This window comes from Pithys albifrons, chromosome 1 (assembly GCF_047495875.1).
Source record: "Pithys albifrons albifrons isolate INPA30051 chromosome 1, PitAlb_v1, whole genome shotgun sequence".
NCBI lineage: Eukaryota > Metazoa > Chordata > Aves > Passeriformes > Thamnophilidae > Pithys > Pithys albifrons.
In genome coordinates this window covers 20,688,501-20,707,373 of record NC_092458.1, presented here as the reverse complement: position 1 = coordinate 20,707,373, position 18,873 = coordinate 20,688,501, and the positions used below count along the sequence as shown (strand labels likewise).

Here is an 18,873-nt window from a genome sequence, read left to right as displayed (position 1 = left end):
CAAGTACACTCTCCTCCATGGAATACTGATCCAATCTATTTGCCATTTCCACAGTGATTGCAAAATTCGTGCTGGGGTGTGGGTGCTTCTACTGCAGCTGATTCCCCCTTTCTGCTCCACTCTCTCCAAGGGCCTCTTCTAGACTTGTACACATAGACACAGCATAGGGCATTAGACCCAGGGGGAAGATTTCTTCAGCCCTCCAGAAGCAAATTTCCCCTGAGCCAGCTTTTAGTTTGTTTGATGAACCATGGAAAGACTGTGGGTAAGTACTTCACTCTTGATGGGGACTGCTCTGTTCATAATCTTGATTTTGACAATGGGTACTACGCAACTTCATGTATCACTTGACACAGCCTTCAGCAGGGTCAACTACTTTAAACAATTCTCCTTAATCTTTAATATTTTCTTTCCCAATGACTGTCACCTGCCGAGTTGCCAAGAAACAAGCAGAGCACAGCTGACTAGTAGTGAAAAACATCAGGATATTAAAACACTTCATGTAAAGTTCCTCAGTTACAAAGAAGCCTATTCTTTCTGAGATGCACACAAGCATGACTCCCATTCACAGGAACTATGCAACTGAATCCAAAGTAAAATAGGCTTGAAAGTGTCTACATTTACCAAACTTTGATCCCACAGAGAAAGTGCCTTTTGAGAATGACATATCCTTCAACCTCCTACATCTTACTTTTATTTTTCAGAAACAAAAGGTTTTGCAACCATGATGTCACCCCCATTAAAAACCAAAACTGGTGCTATAAGCACTAAAAAATCCATAAAATAGAAATTATCTACCTAGCAGACAGTAAGAACAGAAGTTTTTTTCCACATTTGTTACTCAATTGGAGATTTATCAGAGCTCTTAGTTTTTGCACCAACTTCAAATGTCTGTTTTGCCACCTTTAAAATGCAATCCAGCTCAGAGGTTTGCTCTTCTCAGGAGAGACCACACAAAGCTTAACCAAGTTTTACAAAATACATAGCCCTGTACTGGGTGGGCACAAACCTGAGGAGCACCAAGGAAAAGCTACTGGAGGAGGACATCTTGAAGCCTCCCATAGAGCTCCTGCCTCCACTGACTTTTGGGAAGGGTGCTATCCAGCTCCAGCCTATCTGCCACCCTGTGAGCTAATGAAAAGAGCATGAGGAGGATCTGCAGGCACTTTCCTCCCCTTCTCAATCCACAGAGGGCAAGTCACAGTCTGACCCTAACTTAACACTCTGGCTATAAACTTACTTAACACTTGTAGAAGAATTTATTTTTTTCAAACTTACTGATGGCAACATATGGCCCATCAACAGGATTATTATTATAAGACACTTTTTCCACCAGGTTATAGTCTTTTTTTATAAACATATGTTTCAGCACATAATAAACCCCCTAAGAACTGTTTCTGAAATGTGCAGGCAAGAAACTACTTTTCAAGGTTTGTCGAGACAATGAAAGAAACAATCTTTAAAGCAACTTCCATTTTCCTAAAGGTATTTTCTAAATATCTTTTAAATCTAAGAGTACTGAGAGCTATGCATGTTAAAACAAAACAAAAGAAAGAAAAACAAAATAAGATCTCATTTTAAATGCCACATTCTTCTCCTTTTTGTCAAAGCAATAATTTTTATACTTAGTAAAACTTCTTCCACTAAGTAAACCTTTTAACTACACTTTAAATCAGAAGATGTGGTTTATGGGTGAATGATAACCTTCCAAAAATAAAGTGGCATATTGCAAAGAACATGTCAATGTCACACAGCTACAGTCACACAATAAAGCTGCACTAATAAAGGCCTGAGTGTGGAGTCAAGGTGTTTTGACCACAAACTTCTATCCATCTGCAAGATTGCACCCAAGTTGTATGTCTAAAAACATGTCAGTGCTTCATTTTCCAATAGACCACATATGTGTTGTTAAGAAATAAGGCTTCTTGTCTATGCAGCTATAATGTAATTTCAGTGTTAGCACCACAATTTTTAGGTGAAAAAACCCTCACATAGTACACACTGCTTTATTAAAAAAAATCCTACTCTCCTCTTATTCTCAATGCTTCCTCCCTGACACCTCACAGTATATTTAGCACAAGCAGGTTTGGTTTTAAAAGCAGCTTCTTCAACACATCAAAATATAACCTAACACAGATATGTTTGCTAGGAGCTTTGTTTCCTACCACCCAAGTTCACAGTCTCCTGTTTAAAGGAGCCTGTAGCTGGAACACAAACTAGGACTCACTGGGATCTAGACTCTGAGCCCATTTAAAGGCAATACAAGACATTTCACTGATTTTATGGGACTAGGTATTAGGTCTGTGGTTCACTGAACACATTACAGGCCTTGCAGACTGTATGATACAATGTATTAAATACTCGTTAACCACTAGGAAAGAATTTTGCAACACTTTGAACATTTCATTGGTATTTAGGCTATTTTGGGAGAGAAAGAATATTTATTTTTGGTGCGTATTTGTTCCCCTTCCCCAATGACACTCCCAACAAAACACAGATGTTTTAAGACACTGGATAAATAATTGTACCCCAGCAGATTTGAGGCTTAAAGAACAAAAATTTCTAATTTTATCATAGGCATACTATTGTAATTGGCATGCATGAGCTTACACTCAAAGAAAACTAATTTGTTAAAATTAATCACTGAATTCTCAGCCAATTAGTCAGTTAACTACTACCACGTCTGAACATGAATAGTTAGCTTCATTGGGAGATACAGGGTGTCCTCTACAATGCTTCCTACACGATGAAATTGCAAACCTAGTAAAGCCTTTGAATATTTTGCAAGCAACTTATACACATGGAGCCAGAAGCTCATGGATGCTGCAGTAGGCTCTACTTTTTTCTGCTTTTAGAGATTAAGCCTTTCTAAAAAGACAGGCCAATAGCTTCAACAAAATGCACTCTTTTCTCCACCAGCAGACAGAGCACGATTAGCAATCACGAGTCCCTGCGCTGTGTTTGGAAACACTTAACTGGCAGGACCGGATTGAGGCTAAGATGAGGCATGATGTATGAGTCTTCTGACAGGGGGGCTGGCTCTGCTCATCTAATTGCGGTTGCTGCTCCTATGATGTGGAAACCTGTCTATTAAAAACCGCATTTCACAGGTGACTAAACAGCCATCAGCTGGTAACAGCTTTCATTTGTTATTGACCTCTCTTCCCTGCTACAGCATAAGGGTGAATGGGCTGATATCTGTTGTCAGTCCAGAGCCAAACACCTCCTGCTTTGCATAGCGAATTATAAAATACCTACAACATTTTCCTGATTGTGTTGAAATGGCACTTTTAACTAGCATTTTCTCATCTAGGCATCAACCTCATAAAATAATGAAAAAATCTTCACTACTCAATTATGCAAAGTTTGAGGGCATTTTGGACCATGATTATAGAGAACATCACTATATTTTTATATACAGAAGGTGTTACTCAGGCCCCAGTCCCTCAAACAGAACATCACGGGCCAAAGAGACTTGGTATTTCATAGAGACAGGATAAGAGCTTTTGCTGAGAAACTGATAGGACAGTAACTAGACTAAAACTTCTCCTTCCAGTGAGGGACTGAAAGGCAACTCCATTACCAAAATCACATACAGAACTTAGCAGAGCTACTTTAAACTGAGGATACTATAAAGAGACCTCATCAAATTTTACACCCTCCAGACCTTTGGCTCTACCATTGACATAATGGATTCAGAAAGCCACAGAATAAACCTCCCCATTTCACTAAGCCCTCTCTGTCTGGTTGGCCACGTATCTTCCAGCCAGAGAGATATGTATCACAAGGGAAGAAGAAACTATCCTTTCCACAGCTAACAGGTTGTTAGAAAGATGTGTTCAGTCCTCAGAGCACTCACAGTCATTACACAACCCTAGGTATAAAAGGCCCAACTACTCTTAGATGGTATTCATACAGTGTAATACAATAAACAGTGGATTGTACAAAACCTGTGGTGAATCCTACTCTGATGACAATTGCAGAGCTATGCAATGAATAATATTTACTATTCATTTACATTTAGATTTCTTAAGGGCAACCTTCCAGAAAGTGCAGCGCAATAACACACACACAGCCAGCTGCATGGCCACATCTCCAATGAAACGTAACAGCCATCCAGGCTACCAAACTCCAGAGCCTAGCTCTGTCCCACTTCCCCAGCTCCACTGAGCTCTGGCCACCTTCATCAGTACGGAAGAACTGGCCTCTCCAAAGTGACTGGTGTCAAAGAGGCCTTAGAAGGACTGTAGACCAACAAGGTCAGCCAGAGCATCTGTCAGGAGCAAGTTCCCAAGGTCAAGGACCCTCATCAGGAACACTGGCAACAGCTCCCTGACATTTAACCCTTAAAATGTTCATCCTTCTGGAAAGAAAAAAAATCTCTGAAAAACACATCCAGCAAACAAAATGATTTGGGCATACTTTGCCCTCAAGGCCAACTACAGAAGAACTGTTTCTAGTCTATGTAAAATTTTCAGAGTGGATGAAAATAAATCTGAATTTCTTTACAAGATTGCTTTTTTCAGAAGTGGTACTGATCCAGAAAATCAGTTTTCTATGGTTGCACCTTAGAAAAGACTGGCTCTAAAATACAAAGTGTTCATAAACCCTATAATAAATATCAAGTTTTTTACACTATTCTCATTTATCATATGGTAGTTGTAGCCAGCTTTTCCTATGATCTTGCACTCTGAATATGTCACCATGAATTCTACTGGAGGAGGATGGCTTTTATTATGTAATTAATATATGTAATTAAGCACATGAAGAAGGGTTTGCTGCATCTGAGCCTTTTATTATAAATTCTTGGTGACACAAATTTCATCCTATGTCACTCCTTTTACATTCTTAGCATCATTTTCAAGACATACACTTTCAGGAAAAAAATATTAAAACCTTCCTATTTGTGTCATGGATTGGTTAATATCCAGATATGCAAAAGAATTACAGAATTTTAAGGAAGTTCAAAACAAATTAACATGAATGGCATGCAGAAATTAGTATCAGCAAAATCAAAACTGCTTTTAGTTATGCAAATTGGAAATGTTGTGGCAGGACTGCAAACAAGAGCCTAAGAAGTGCAAATTTCTCCCAAAAAACCATGCATGCAGCTGCTCCAAAAATGACATGGTCAGATAAAAGTCTGAAAGCAATTATTTGGGGTGAATATTGTACACAGGCCACTGCACTAAGCTTCTATAATTAAAGAAGGCAAAAGTTCAGATGATGCCTAATAAGCCATTTACTACATTAATTATATTCAAGTATGGCAGTCTAATGCTTAGTAATAACTAGCAACAAGGGAAATAATTTCAAGTTGTAAATTTCTTTATTTTTGTTCATCAGTACAAATGTTGCCAGCCAGCCTTTCTAACACACTTCAAACACATGAAAGGGATACTGCTTAATGTAAGGAAGAGCTATTTAAAGGTTGTAAACCTTTACGCTGAGGAAGCCAACAGTCTTACTCGACAAAAATGATTTCTACACTGCCAAAGTAGCAGCAAAGTCAGATTTTCCATTCTTTGAAGCAAATCCCAAAGTTCCAATGCCACAGGGGCAACCTATTATTTTTGTAGAAGCAACAGCAACTCAACAGATTTTCACAGATCATCAGACTTCCCACTGACCCTATTCCCTGGATTTGCCTTCACACTGATCACACAGCCTTTGTACGCATCTGTGATTTCAATAGTATTTGCAGTAATTTCTTAACAAGATAATTAATATTAGAGAGGTATTTAATACATTTTGGCTTATTTTAATGTCATTAGTAGCTAAATACACGGAAAATGACCCTATACCATATGCCCAAGTACTTCTCTATAGATCCTTAGCCAATTCCTTAGCAAATCCAGGGAAGTTTCCAAAATGCAATCTGAAAATTACTGCAGAGAGATTTGCATACTATTTCTGATGGACTAGTAGCATTCCAACCATTTACATAAAATCTAGCATGCTCCAATAGTATATGCAGTAACTAGCACACACAGCATCATTTCACAATGCAATTGTTAGGATGCTGTTCTATCTCACTTCATAAATCTGCAATTGAAATAAAATCAAATTCAGAAGTACTACAATTATTTTCTGTTCTGTTTTCTTAATTTTAAATCAGGGAACAGTCCCTCCAGATTTTATTTATGCACAACGCTATATTTAGAGTGCATAAAACAATCATTTTGCAGATTTCAAGGTACAAGCAATAAGGTGAACGCACAACTTCAGCCATTATGCCTTTCCATTGGGACATTTACTTATGCAACCCTAACATCCTTTTAAGCTGTTTTTATAAAGCTTTTATAACACTTTCCCTGTTGTTTGGCCTTTCTTTTTGCTTCCTCAGTAAGAAAATATATCACAAAACATAGACATAGAGGTCTGTAACCTTGCAACAAACCTCTAACATTTTGTATACATCCTCCAACTCTGAATGTGCAGTGTGGACAATGCTGGGAAATCCTGCCCTCTTGCTCAGATGAAGCATAGGACAGAAAAGAGTTAACTGACTACCACACCAGGAGTTGTAGAGGACCTAAACTCATCACAGAAGACTTTTGCCTACAATACTTCGAAGTCTTCATTTACAAGATCTCAAATCCAGCACTTCCACAGCAAATGGCAAGAGCAGTCCTGCCGCCTACAACAGAGGTGTCTGCAAAGACACCTCTTTGTTGTCAGCTGCAGAAATCAGTGCTGAATGTTCTCGGGTTTGAATACACTGACAGAACCTCTTCTTCACACCCTTTATCACAGTTTTTCATTCAGCAAACATAGCCCATCTTTTCCCAGTACAGCAGCATTTGGTCTTAGTAAAACACACACAAAACCAGTAAGTAGTTATGGCAGGATTGGAAGCAGTATTTTAATCCAAAATGCATATACCTCAAAACAATACTTCGAATTTATAAAAATAATAAACCCTCTCCTAAAAAAAAAACCCAAACCACTGCAAGAACTTCATCTTTAAATGGAAAAAATGTAATAATTCTTTCCTAATATCCAACAGCCCCACACTATCACAACCAGCCAAATTACTTTTGCATGAGTTTAAAAAAATGCATACATTAATATATATATATTAAAATTACCTGGATGCAAACACCACGCCTGGAAAGTTTCATTGCAAAAGGGTTAAAGTTCAGAAAGTTTCCAAGATTGAAAAAGGAAAAGCCGTTTGAAAAATGGGCGAAACCCATAACCTTGAGGTTTGTTGCTGCCTCCTGCCTATCTCTAAACAGTTCCCTCCATATGAAGAAATGACTAAACCTTACTCCAAAAGATCACCTAAATTACTTGAATGAGTAATCAAATCATTTTTTCCCTAGTACCAAATGAAACACATTGCTATGACAAAATAATCTACAAATGGTAGTTGAGTACTAGAGATGATAACGCTCCCGATGAAATACAGAAGGAGAAAGCAGAAGTGATCTACACCGCTTATTAGAGGCAAATAGCCAAGAGACTTTTTTCTTTTGAGATACTGATTTTTATATGCTAACACAGCTGTTTAACTATTGATAAGAGCAATCTGCAAGAGCAAATATAGAACTAACAGAACAGCCTCAAAAAGCAACCACAGAAAAGGCTCTCATTTAAATTCCTGGAAAGCACTGCTTCTCTAAACGTATCTATTCAAGCTCTCTTGAGCAAGCGAACCCTCCTAAAACCCACCCTGCACACTCCCGGCATGAAAACTGTAAAGGCAAGAAGCCACCAAGCTATGCCACTGAAAACCCATGTGGCTTCACCTACAGGATTTTCCTTCCATCAAACGCTGCACAGCAGAAATCCTCCACTTCACCACCACCAGCACCACCACCCCCACTCTCCAAAAAAACAAAACCAAAATAAAAAAACAGTGCCCTCCGCCCGAGGGTGCCCCTACGTACCGCCGGGCGCTCAGGGCTCTCTGGGGGCTCTGCCCCCCGAGGTGTAGCAGCCGGGGCGGCGCGGGCGCTCCGCCTCGCCGCGTCCCAAGCGGTGCCGATCCCCCCGCATGGTGGTGGCCGCCGCACGCACAAAGCGCAGGGCGCGGGCGGCACCCCGGCAGCCGCCGGATGGCAGCGGCACCAGCGCCGGGCGGTGACACGGGCAGCGGGCAGCTCGCAGGAGCGCCTCTCGGCTCGGCTCGGCACCGCCCCCCGGGCGCTGCCCACCCCCGGGAGCCGCCCCGCCGGGAACGCCCCCTGCACGCGGCCGAGCGGCCCCCGCGCCGCCGCCCGGCCCCTCCGGGAGGGGGCTGCCCCCGTTACCTCGCGGGCGGGGCCGGGCGCTAAGGCGGAGGGGCGGGAGGTTGCGCTGGCTGGCAGGCGGGAGGAGGGGGCTGGGGCCGGGGCTGCGGCGGGGCGGACATGCCGGGGCTGCCCCGGGGCCGTGCCGCGCTCTCCGGGTTCATTGTTCAGGAAGGGCAGCGGCGGGCGGGGCGGCTCCAGCGGGAGGGGCGGCAGCTGCGGTGGGAGGGGGTCACCCCGGCGGCGGGGATAGCGCCGCATCTTCCTCCGCACGGGCAGGGGCTTGGGGGCCAGCGCTGCATCTTACCCCGTGCGGGGAGTGTGTGGGACCGGGAGCAGCGAGGCATCTTCCCCCGCACCGGCCGTGCATGGGGAGATGCGCGGGGATGGGGCGCTGGCGCAGCGCCGTCTCTCGCCGTCTCTCGCTGTGGTGTGGCGGGGCGGTCTGTGCTGGAGAAGTTCAAAGCGACAGGGGAAGGGTGGGAGGTGCGCGGGCGGGCGCCGGCCCGGCAGCCTTCCCGCCTGGTCTCAGTGTCCCCCGCCTGCCGAGCGCGGTGAGCACCGCGGAGCTCCAGCACTGGGACCCCGGTGGGGCTGCCAGGGGCGCGGTGTTTTTTCTGTGGCCGGGCCGGAAAGTTGAACGCATGGCCCGTTACTCAGCCCTCCCCCGTGAGCTGGGTCAATGGGACTCGCGCATCCCGGCAGTGTGGAAGCTCCCCAGCCGGCTTTGGCTCTTAAAGATTGGGCTCCGTTAATTAAAGAAGTATTTTAAGCTTAAAGGTCTCCTGAGAAGAAACCCATTAACACGCTCATTAAGCGGGTAGAAAAACAATGTGATACAAGGCTGTTTGATCAGCGATCACAAAGGAAAGAAGAGATCAGAGAGATGCTACCGGAGCTGCGGTAAATGGTCCCTCCCTCCCGCCGCCAGACCCACATGGCACTGATCGCCCCGGTGGAGCTTCCAGTGTCTGTCCAGCGGCACATGAAAAGAGAAATATTTGCGGTGCAGCCGTTGTTACCGTTTCTCACCTTGCTGAACGGCTAAAAATACCTTAAAGCATATTTTAGTCCTTGTTCAAATTTAATAGTAGTTTACTTTGAAAATAGCCTAAGTCTTTGCTTACAAATTATTAGAGTAATGACAGATAACCTTTCTTTGTGTTGAATCTATGCTCTACGATAAGCATCTGTGTAAACGCATCTGAGACTGTAGCTTCTTTGTGCCCATATTTGTAAGGTGTAAGATGATCGGAACGGCATGCCTGGAAAAGGCACGCCTTCAAAGCTGTGAAACAAGTGTCGAAATAAAAGCCATTAGAACTAAAGGAAAAAAGGTGCAATTTGCTAAATTAAGAGGTAACATCACAAGGATGTGAAAGACAAAACACAATCAAGAATAGGTTAAGAGTTTAAAAACTATGTTGTGATAACACTTCATGCCAAAATCAAATATTGGTTCTAAATCACAGAGTTCTTCCACTTACTTCCTTTTAATTGTGGAGTTTCATGAATTGCAAAGTAATTAATGAATAAAAATAACGTATTTCCCCCTCAGACTAGGACATTGTGAAAACTAGTTTCAAACCTAGAGCTAATTTCAAAAATAAAGCAAATCCTCGTTTATGGATGTGATATGATGTGATGCAAATAGGTTGTCTTACATACATAAAGACAACAAAAATTCTATTGAGAGACACTGTGATGTAGATATTTCCTCAAACTGGTTCTGTGGGAACAGTGCTGCTTGAGCAATACTCCTGTATAGCATTCATTCAAAAATCTAAATTTATAAACATAATTAGCAATTATGGAATGGATATTTTCCCAGTACTTTTTTTACCCAGACTTACTGTCTATAAAATGATATTATATTATATTATATTATATTATATTATATTATATTATATTATATTATATTATATTAATTAGATTATATGCTGGCTGATACAATAAACTGTAAGCATGCATTTAAAAAGCAAAGTGAATGGTGCTCACTTCTAATTCAATTTTTAAAAATTATTTCATTAAACTTAAAATAAAAATCTAAATCTGTACAACTCTACAGACATTCATCTGTTACTATTTTAAAATGTGCTGTTCTTTAGTATGCTTCTTTTAATATAATAATCAGTTTGGAATATAATGTAAATGAATAGCATAAATTAAGTGAATATTACAGGGAAGCTGGTAGCACTAGATATTCTACGTGGGAATCTGAGATAGTTTAAACACAGTATCAGGAAAGTTTGCTGCCTGAAGACTTCCTTTTTTTTCAGCAAAGCACTTAGAGAATGGGCAGTTGGATTGGCAACAAATAACACTGGTTGAACACAATTTTTATTGACTGCAGTGGGAGTCTCCTCAATACATCTAAATGTAAAATTTATCTGCAGAAGGCAGGAGGAGTTAGTCTGCAATCCAATAAGGTTTACTTCAGCCTTTGACACTCTACTTTTTGCTTAGACTGAATTCCAAAATGGAAGAGCTTAGCATCCTGTTTATTTCTGACCACTGGCCTGATTCTGCCTTAAATTTCAGTGGAGTAATAAAGAACAGCTCCTCTGGAAGCCAGAAAGTGAATTGTGATAAGGTATGTGAGATTAACATTAGGCCCCCATGATGTGGAGCAGCCTGGAGAAGGATTTGAGATCAGAGGACAAAGTAATTGCTGGCGACTCCAGAATAGTAAAGAATTTACTTTCACACATTTACAGCTTGAAGAATTTGTCTTTTATATAAATTGATAGCAATAGGGTAACATTACACACAGTAGCTGTTGCTTTGTTATTGAGTTTGAAGACTGATATAGATGCATCTATCATTTTGGTTTGTTACCATGTTAGAGCAGTGCATATAAATAAAGGGGATAAATAACCTAATTTACTGTGAGCAAGAGTCGCAGTATATTAAAAACTGTGACACAGAGAAAGCTTTCGCCTCTCCTGGAAAAAGTTTTATAACAGATCTTTGTAGTCATCATTTAAACTGGCAGGTACAGTACACAAAGATCCTTAAAGCCCAGGCACAAGCTTATTTAAACTTTTCAAAATATTTTCTTGGATAATATGTCTCCACTAATGGAAAAGGGATTTTTTCCATTGACTTTACCAACTCTGAGTTTCATCCAAGTAATTGTAATTTTATTTCAGAACTATTTTGGTTTTGAACAAAAGAAGTGATTTTAAGGTTATGTGAATGAGTAAGCACTGGTTACCCACAAATTGTGCATCTCCAACTTCTCAGGGTTCCCTGAGATATTTTTCTGCTATTACTCCCACAGAAGACATGTTAGGTGGGTTGCCACTGTCTTTCTGCAAACCATCAAACAGCTCAGGGAAGCACAATTTCCCTGCCTGGGGCAGGAAAAGAAGAGAATGCTTCAGCCTGGTCCATTCAGGACCTCATGAGGCAGTGAATCTCCTGGCTCTTCAGCAATACTGCCTCTGGATAAGGCACTTTTGGCTGGGCATTCCTGTCCTGCTGCATCCAGAGGGACCTGCAGTTATCACGTGCCATGATTCTTATTAGTGCTGACCTGCCTTTTGTTTCTAGTCATCAAGCAGATTTTTAATAAGCTGGAGATACTGTTGTTGGCTTCTGCACACATCAGATGCATTGCAGCGTTGCATTTGTTCAGCTGCTAATGTGGATTTAGGATTGGAGCCTACAGACCTCAATTAGCAGCTCTCTCTTAGGAGAGAAAATTGTCTGGTTTCCCCTTCTCATACCATCTCATGGCAAATGATTGGCAGAATTGCCTCCTCTCCAAAACAAGTTATTTCTTTCCTCTTCAGAAGTATTCTGACAAAATCCTCCCTGATTCAGTGTTGAGATGGTTTAGTTTCATATGCTTATGTAGATTTGGCTGGGCTCACAGGACTTGTTGCATCCTGGCCAATGAGTACCGGTGTATGAGCATACAAAAATTTTCCAAAGACTTTTTGCTTGTACAGAACTGACGGGGGAAAAAGAAGAGAAGAATGTTTGCCAGCATGGCATAGATCATCTCAGGAAGACGTCTGTGTGTATCCTGTTGCATATATGTCTGAAGAGCCAGCCTAGTTGCTGGCTAGTGTTTGTTGTGTCTTGGCAGGGTGCAGTAGGAAACACAATGAATATGAATCCAGAGTCTGCCATCAAGTGTGAGCTGCACTGTCTCTGAAGCAGCCCTTGGACTCAAAGATATAATGGACACAATTTCTTTCTAGTTTTCTCTGGTCTTGTGGGAAAGTGCTAATTTAGTGCTGACCTGACCTATATTAATAAGTGATTCTTATCTTTCAGTGCTGTCTTAACTGTGGAAGCTGATAAGCAGTCACAGCCTATTCTTTGCTTTCCTCTCCCTAATATTTGCCTTAGGAAGGAAGTTCAATAGTATAAACTTCGAACCACACCCAGGTCACCTGCCTGCCTGTTTACTCCCTTGCACGTGCAAATCTCCTGTTGATTGTCATGAAGAATCCAGATTTGTAAGAAACAGTAAAAAGCTGCAAGAAAAAGACAAAGGTATGGGAACTACTTCAGCTTGGATTCTTCTGCCAGTTGTCTCATTACTACAGAAGTCATCCCCAAGCTGTGAGAAAGGGTCTACTTCAGCTGCATTTGTAAAACAAGAGCAACAGGATCAGGACTTCAATGTGAGCAGAGCTGGGAGCTCCTTTCTCTTCTTTCTGGTGCTCCATCCCACGGACATCAGCAGTTGTCCTCCAGCCAGTGTTTTCATGGCACTGCACAAGGATTATAGGCAGAGTCATACAGTAAAGTCACAAATGTCATAAATCTCAGTCTTCACATTAATAAGATCACAAAGCCTACACAAGCAAAAAGACTAGCACCCTAAGGACATGGGCAGTAAAACATTCCTAAAAGCTGGCTGCTTTTGTGAACTTGAAAAATATTCTCCTCCACTTTCCTGCTGAAGCACTGGAAGGTTCTGTCCATTTTGCCCTCTGTTGTTTATTACTACTAGTATCGCTCATTGGGTGCAATGTGTCTTGACTGCTTGTTAATTTCTAACAGAAGCTGAAGATGATAAAGTAATTCCCAGCTTTTGGGGAATTTTTATTAAAAATCAATCAGTGCCAGACTTCACTGAAATTCAAAACCTGAATATTCTGATATGTAAATAAACCTCTAGAGATAGATGAGTTTGGGAGCAAATTTTGTACACAAAATTACTTTGAATTAATCTCTGCCTGCACTTTGTATGTTTCTGATATATATGGAGGCATTACTGATGAGCTGCAGTGAGCTGGCGCTTTGGTTGAAAAGGTTAACTGAGATAAACATGGGCTTATGCAGCAGATTTTGAAGGAAAAAAATGTACCTCATCTGCTGAATCATCAAGATGGAGAATGGAGAAAAACTTGACTGTGGAACAATAGTTTTCTCAGTGTATGGTGGGATACTTCCTTCCAAAGAAGAAATATATATTTGCCAGGATGGTGTTATTAGCAGGGAGAAAAATACATATTCACTCTCTGAACCCTTTGCAGGCAGAGAGCCTGTTCTGTCCAGCTGTCCAGTACTGCAGATTGCTGGCTCAGAGGCAGCCCAGCCTGTGCAGACAGCAAGGCCAGGACAGTGTACAAGGCCAGGATTAATCTCTTCGGTCCAGGCAGGATGTCGCACCACAGCGAAGTGTGTATCTTCATGGAAGTTAAGAGGCATCTCCTATTTTGCCATCTCTTACCCTTCTCTGGCCTTCTGCTAAGCACTGTGGAGGTCCGCTTTAGGGCCCCTGTACCTGAAGGGATCTAGACGATCCTCCCATCTGGCCACAACCAGTCTGCACCTCTGTAGATTCAGTATTTATAACCAAGAAGTCAAAAAAGAGTGCCCTGATACCAGCTCTCAAAAATTCATCCTTGGTGTCTTCTCCAACCGGAAGTGTCCCTCATAGTGTTGTCCAGGCAACAACATTTGCTGTGTGAGGGCAATGTGCAATGTTCCTGATGGTGGGATTCGTAGGCTGACACAAATACACTGCTTTCACCTGCTTAGGAACTGCTGAAGAAAGCCAGTTTTCTGACAGGAATGACTTTATTCTATGAAAATGGGTCATTTAGATTTAAATGCATCTAGATTTAAAATGCAAGGGAGCTTTCTCAGGAGTAACTTGGTTGCTGGTTATTCCTTGCTCTAGAGCTGGTTAGTGCTAGCACTCTGTTTCATGTAACTTTGTATCTAGCCTGGGAAATACTGCCTTGTGGTCTGCTGCACATAGGTTGAAGAAACTTCACGGCTGCATCTCCTCTGCAGAGGAGTGCAGATACGTCAGTGTAGGAAAGCTCCTCTCACCGTGCATACTTTCCAAATGCTTTAAGACAAGTAAAGAAATATGAACAGTGCTGTGGTTTAATGGCAGTTTGCATACAGGCTATGTATCATACTTTAAATATGCAGACACTTTGTGGTTTGTTTTTTTTTTTTTTTTGTAACACAGTTAAAACTGCAATTAAAATATGGGGAGGTTTAGCCAATTAGTGTCACAAAGTGAGTCAGCAATTTTTACCTTCCACTGTTAATAGGAAGTGTTGGCAAAACCTGTTTCTGTCTTGCTTTGGTATTTTCAGTTCAGAACTTTACAGTGCAAACATTACCTGGTTTGTTTAAATAATAAAGGCAGGAGTTCTGACGTCAATATGGGAAAACAATCCTTTGGCTGGTTGATCTTGTGTTCCATATTTTTTTGAGACACCACAGATACCATAGAATTTTGTTCTACTTTAAAAGACTCTTGAATGTGTTGTAGTTACTTTTGCAAAGATATTAAGTATGTTGCTGAAGTTGGTTAAATACAAGCTTTTATCTGAAAAAGGAGAAAATAAATAGAGACTTATGAGAAAAACTGTTTTGAAATGGTGTCACTTTTCTGCAAGGAATAGGCATTGAGAAGACAACTTTAACTAAACTCTTTATTTTCCATCACATTTCACTGTTTAAAGATAGCAAACAGTAAGTAAGCACTGTTTCTCATTTGGTGATAAAATACACTCTTTCCCTGATTAAAAAAAAAAAATTAAGATCATTTTGTGAGGGAACATTCTGCTCCTATACATAACACCAGGTATATACAGGAGGATTGTCCTGTTGTCAAGATGTAGTTGGCTTTGGGCGCCTGTCACTATGGCTGTAAACACGTGTCCCTTTATCTGATTCTTTCACTCCAGATGAAGTTTCCTCAGTTTGTGTTTACCCAGGTCTTCATGCACAGAAGTGAATTTTACTGTTTCTGTTTCCTGTGCTCTTGTGGAAGAAAAGGGTTGTCTTTGTCTCTCTTTCCATCCCCTCCCTCCAAACTGCCCCTTTTATGTTCCAAAATTTTCCGCATCTTTCTTGCTGTGCCAGTACACTTCTCAAGTTAGCAGTTTGCTCCGAGACAGAAGTATGTCTTTGTGTGGCAAGAAAGAGGTGGGCCAAGTTGTTAAAAACTTACTAAAAAATTTAGAGTTCAATGTTTGAGAAGCATAATTTTATTTTTGCTGTTGTTTGTAAGGAAATGGCTCAGGTGGAGTCACTTTTGGTTCTAGTGTATAGGGCCACTTCCATCTCCCAAACTTTTATTTTAGCCACACAGGAAAGATAGCAGAGAGTTGAGAACAGAATTAATGTTAGATTTGGCTGCAAAATAGAATTTTGGTTTGAAAAGAAGAAAATGAAAAGAAAATGTAAAGACTTTTTTCTTAATTGAAGTGAAACAGAAGTCTTTCAAATAAGTTCAAGGGAAAATATGCTTCCAAAAGAGCCAGTCATCAGTGTAGTTCTCCTGAGTGTGGAAGATTTCAGGTGCATATTCTTACTCTACCTCACTAGGAGCAGATACTTGAAACCCATATCCCAGCTGGACATCCTGTGGCTTCTGGCTTGTCTAGTAAATGCGTCTCTTTCCTTCTGGATTTTGAAGAAGAGTCTTGAACTGCAAATGGAAATGTCATTGAAACTGATGTGTTTCTATACTCATTAAATTGTAATTCTCTGGCAAAAATAGCAGTTGGAAAAACTGTTGGCAAGATTGACTGAGAGAGCATATATAGCTTTTAAAACAGAGGGGATGCTAAAGACAATTATTTGGATCCAAACTCTGTTCTTGGCTTCAGAGGCAAAATATGGGTGCAGCTGAGGGCACACATGCTCTGATTTGCCAGGGAAGTAAAGTATTTCTTCAAACAAGTGAATTGAATGTTGTGTCCCTTTTAGTGCAGAGATGATTACACAACTCTGTTTATTCTCTGTTTTCTTTTCAACTCATCCATCATTCACAGCTCAGATTTCTACAGTGATTTCACCAAGTTGGTTTGCTGTACAATGTAAAATGAAAGTCAAGTTAATTTCGTGCTCTACCCACCTCAGTCTGATTAACTCAAATTAATTTTTTGTGCTAATAAGTCTGAGTGTGTGACCATAATTGGAAAGTCTTGAGTTCCTCTGACTGCAGGGAAAGTGCTGTTATTCCCTGCATCATGAAAACATTTGAATCATAACATCTGGGAAATTTGCAACAAAAAATTGTATCAATCTGGGGCCTCTATATAAAGTTTTTCTGTTTCTCATCAGGGACTTTGAATACATATCTATATCACATTGCAGCTCTTGGAACATTTGGCCCATCTGTCCACCAGAGAAAAACTAAAGAAGCAGTGACACACCTAACAAGGGGAAACTGCTGAACATATGTGTTTCTCCGTTACATGGAAATCCTCTTGGACTAATAACCAGCCGCTGTACCTCAAATAACTGGACAGTTATTTAAATCTGTTACCAAAGTTTGAACAGGTCAAGTTAGTAGGAAGTTTAGCTAAGGCTGCAATCATTCACCAGCCATTTGGAGAAGGAGGAAAAAATCTAGAAGTGACAGCTGAAAGACCGGCTGGAAGAGAAAGTTTGGGAAGGTTTGGGAAGGTTAGGCTTAGGTAAGGTTAAGGCTAAGGCTAAGGCTAAGGCTAAGGCTAAGGGATAGAAGGGAAGGAAGGGGAGGCTTTGATCTTAAGATAAAGAACACTTCAGCATGGCAAAGAAAGTGTGGTGAATATGTTTGAATTTATAGTCCTATTCTATTTAGATCTACATTTTTCTTGTCTCTGCTAGTTCAGAGTTACCATTTTCCTTAACTCCAGCAGTGACCTCTTGCTCCAGCTATCATCTGCTCCCAGAAGTAAAAAACCATAAACAGAAGTAAAACTATAGCAGGTAAAGTTTAGGAAAAGGTAACTTTATGTTCTGTGAAATCTTGGTATTAGTGAAGGCATACACTTGTGTAAGACCAAAGCACATTTGTAAGACCAAGAAAACATGCCCAAGGACTTGGTGCCAGAGGTGATGCAGGAGCATACTGAGATTTCAATAGTGTAGAAGCACATAAATCCCATTAGATTACAAACAGAGAAGCCTAGTGAATGTCAAACAGGATGGAAGTAGTTGCAAATATACCTGCATAATAATAGCACATCTACACTTCCTGACAGGAATTCATGGGGGTGTGTATCACTCATGGGCTATCTCTCTCAGCAGCAGGAACACCATGATTGCACAGCAAGTTTATTAAGTATGAAAGAAGTAAGCAAAACCTTTAAAAAGCAAAGTTTCTAGCAGTATACCATCCTAATGAAGGATATGAGAGTCAGAAATGCCAGCACTCACTAGAGAGCTGTTCAGCAGATGTTTTGAAGTTAAGCCCAGCTCTCTAACCTTGGGATCAATGGGAATTCACTATTATTTTCTATAGAAGTAAGATCAAATGGAGAGGCATGATAAAACACCTAACTGGAAGGACTTTGGCACCACTTTTGTGTGTCTCTATTAGATCTGAATTTAGTTTTAGCAATACCAAAAGGCATCTCCTATTTGTCCTCTATCTCTCTGACAAACAGCCTTATAAACAAAGCACTCACGAAGCAGAAAGAACAGATTGTACATGGCTCTCACAACATGTTTTTGGTCTGACTGCCCCATAACATAGGAAAATAAGAGTACAAAAGAATTGAAAATAAGACAAGGGCCTGAGCACAAGCTAGCCTACCTGTACATCATTTCTACTGCAAAATTAAGCAGTGGGATCTGGGTTTGTGTAGCAAAGAGCCCTAAACTTCTTTCCCTCCTGTTGCTGTCGGAGTTTAATTTAGCTAGGGAGTATTGTCTGTATGTGACATCATCTTGAAATAACAGCTTTAAAAGTGGAGACAGGTAATATTCCCCATTAATTATATTTCACATCTGTAAAGCATATACATTGCACTGTGGATAAACAGAGCAACCTTTGGCAGGGAGTTTCCCTGAGTATCTGTAGCCAGGTTTCTTGTTTACAGTTTTCTCATTATTTTGTGCAATGGGAGCAGATAGATTTCTATCAGCGAATGGGAAAATGTAGGATTTTAATGAGGTATGAGCATGAAACAAATGAAGGGTGCTCCATTTCCCAATACTGTGCACTGCCACCACTTCAGTGGAAATCAGCTCCTTTTTTACACTAGATATAGGGAGTATTTTTATTTCTGAAAATAAAACACATGAATCAAGGTCCCAAGGATGGAGTTGCAATATCAGTAGTTGGGAACTGACATATATATGGTTGGTTGTGATTTGGTTTAGGCGTCTTCTGAGCCCTCACTTTAACACTTATATTTGGCTGCAACAG

General features: G+C 40.9%; 1 protein-coding gene across 1 annotated transcript in view; it reads right to left on the bottom strand.

Annotated features, from left to right (window-relative positions):
* Window positions 1-7,999, bottom strand: part of ST6GAL2 (ST6 beta-galactoside alpha-2,6-sialyltransferase 2) — a 53,053-nt gene extending 45,054 nt beyond the window's left edge. Inside the window, exon 1 of the mRNA XM_071575795.1 lies at window positions 7,896-7,999. The gene's annotated coding sequence lies outside the window, so the exon portion shown is untranslated. The remainder of the gene's footprint in view (window positions 1-7,895) is intronic.
* Between the last annotated feature and the right edge of the window lie 10,874 nt (window positions 8,000-18,873).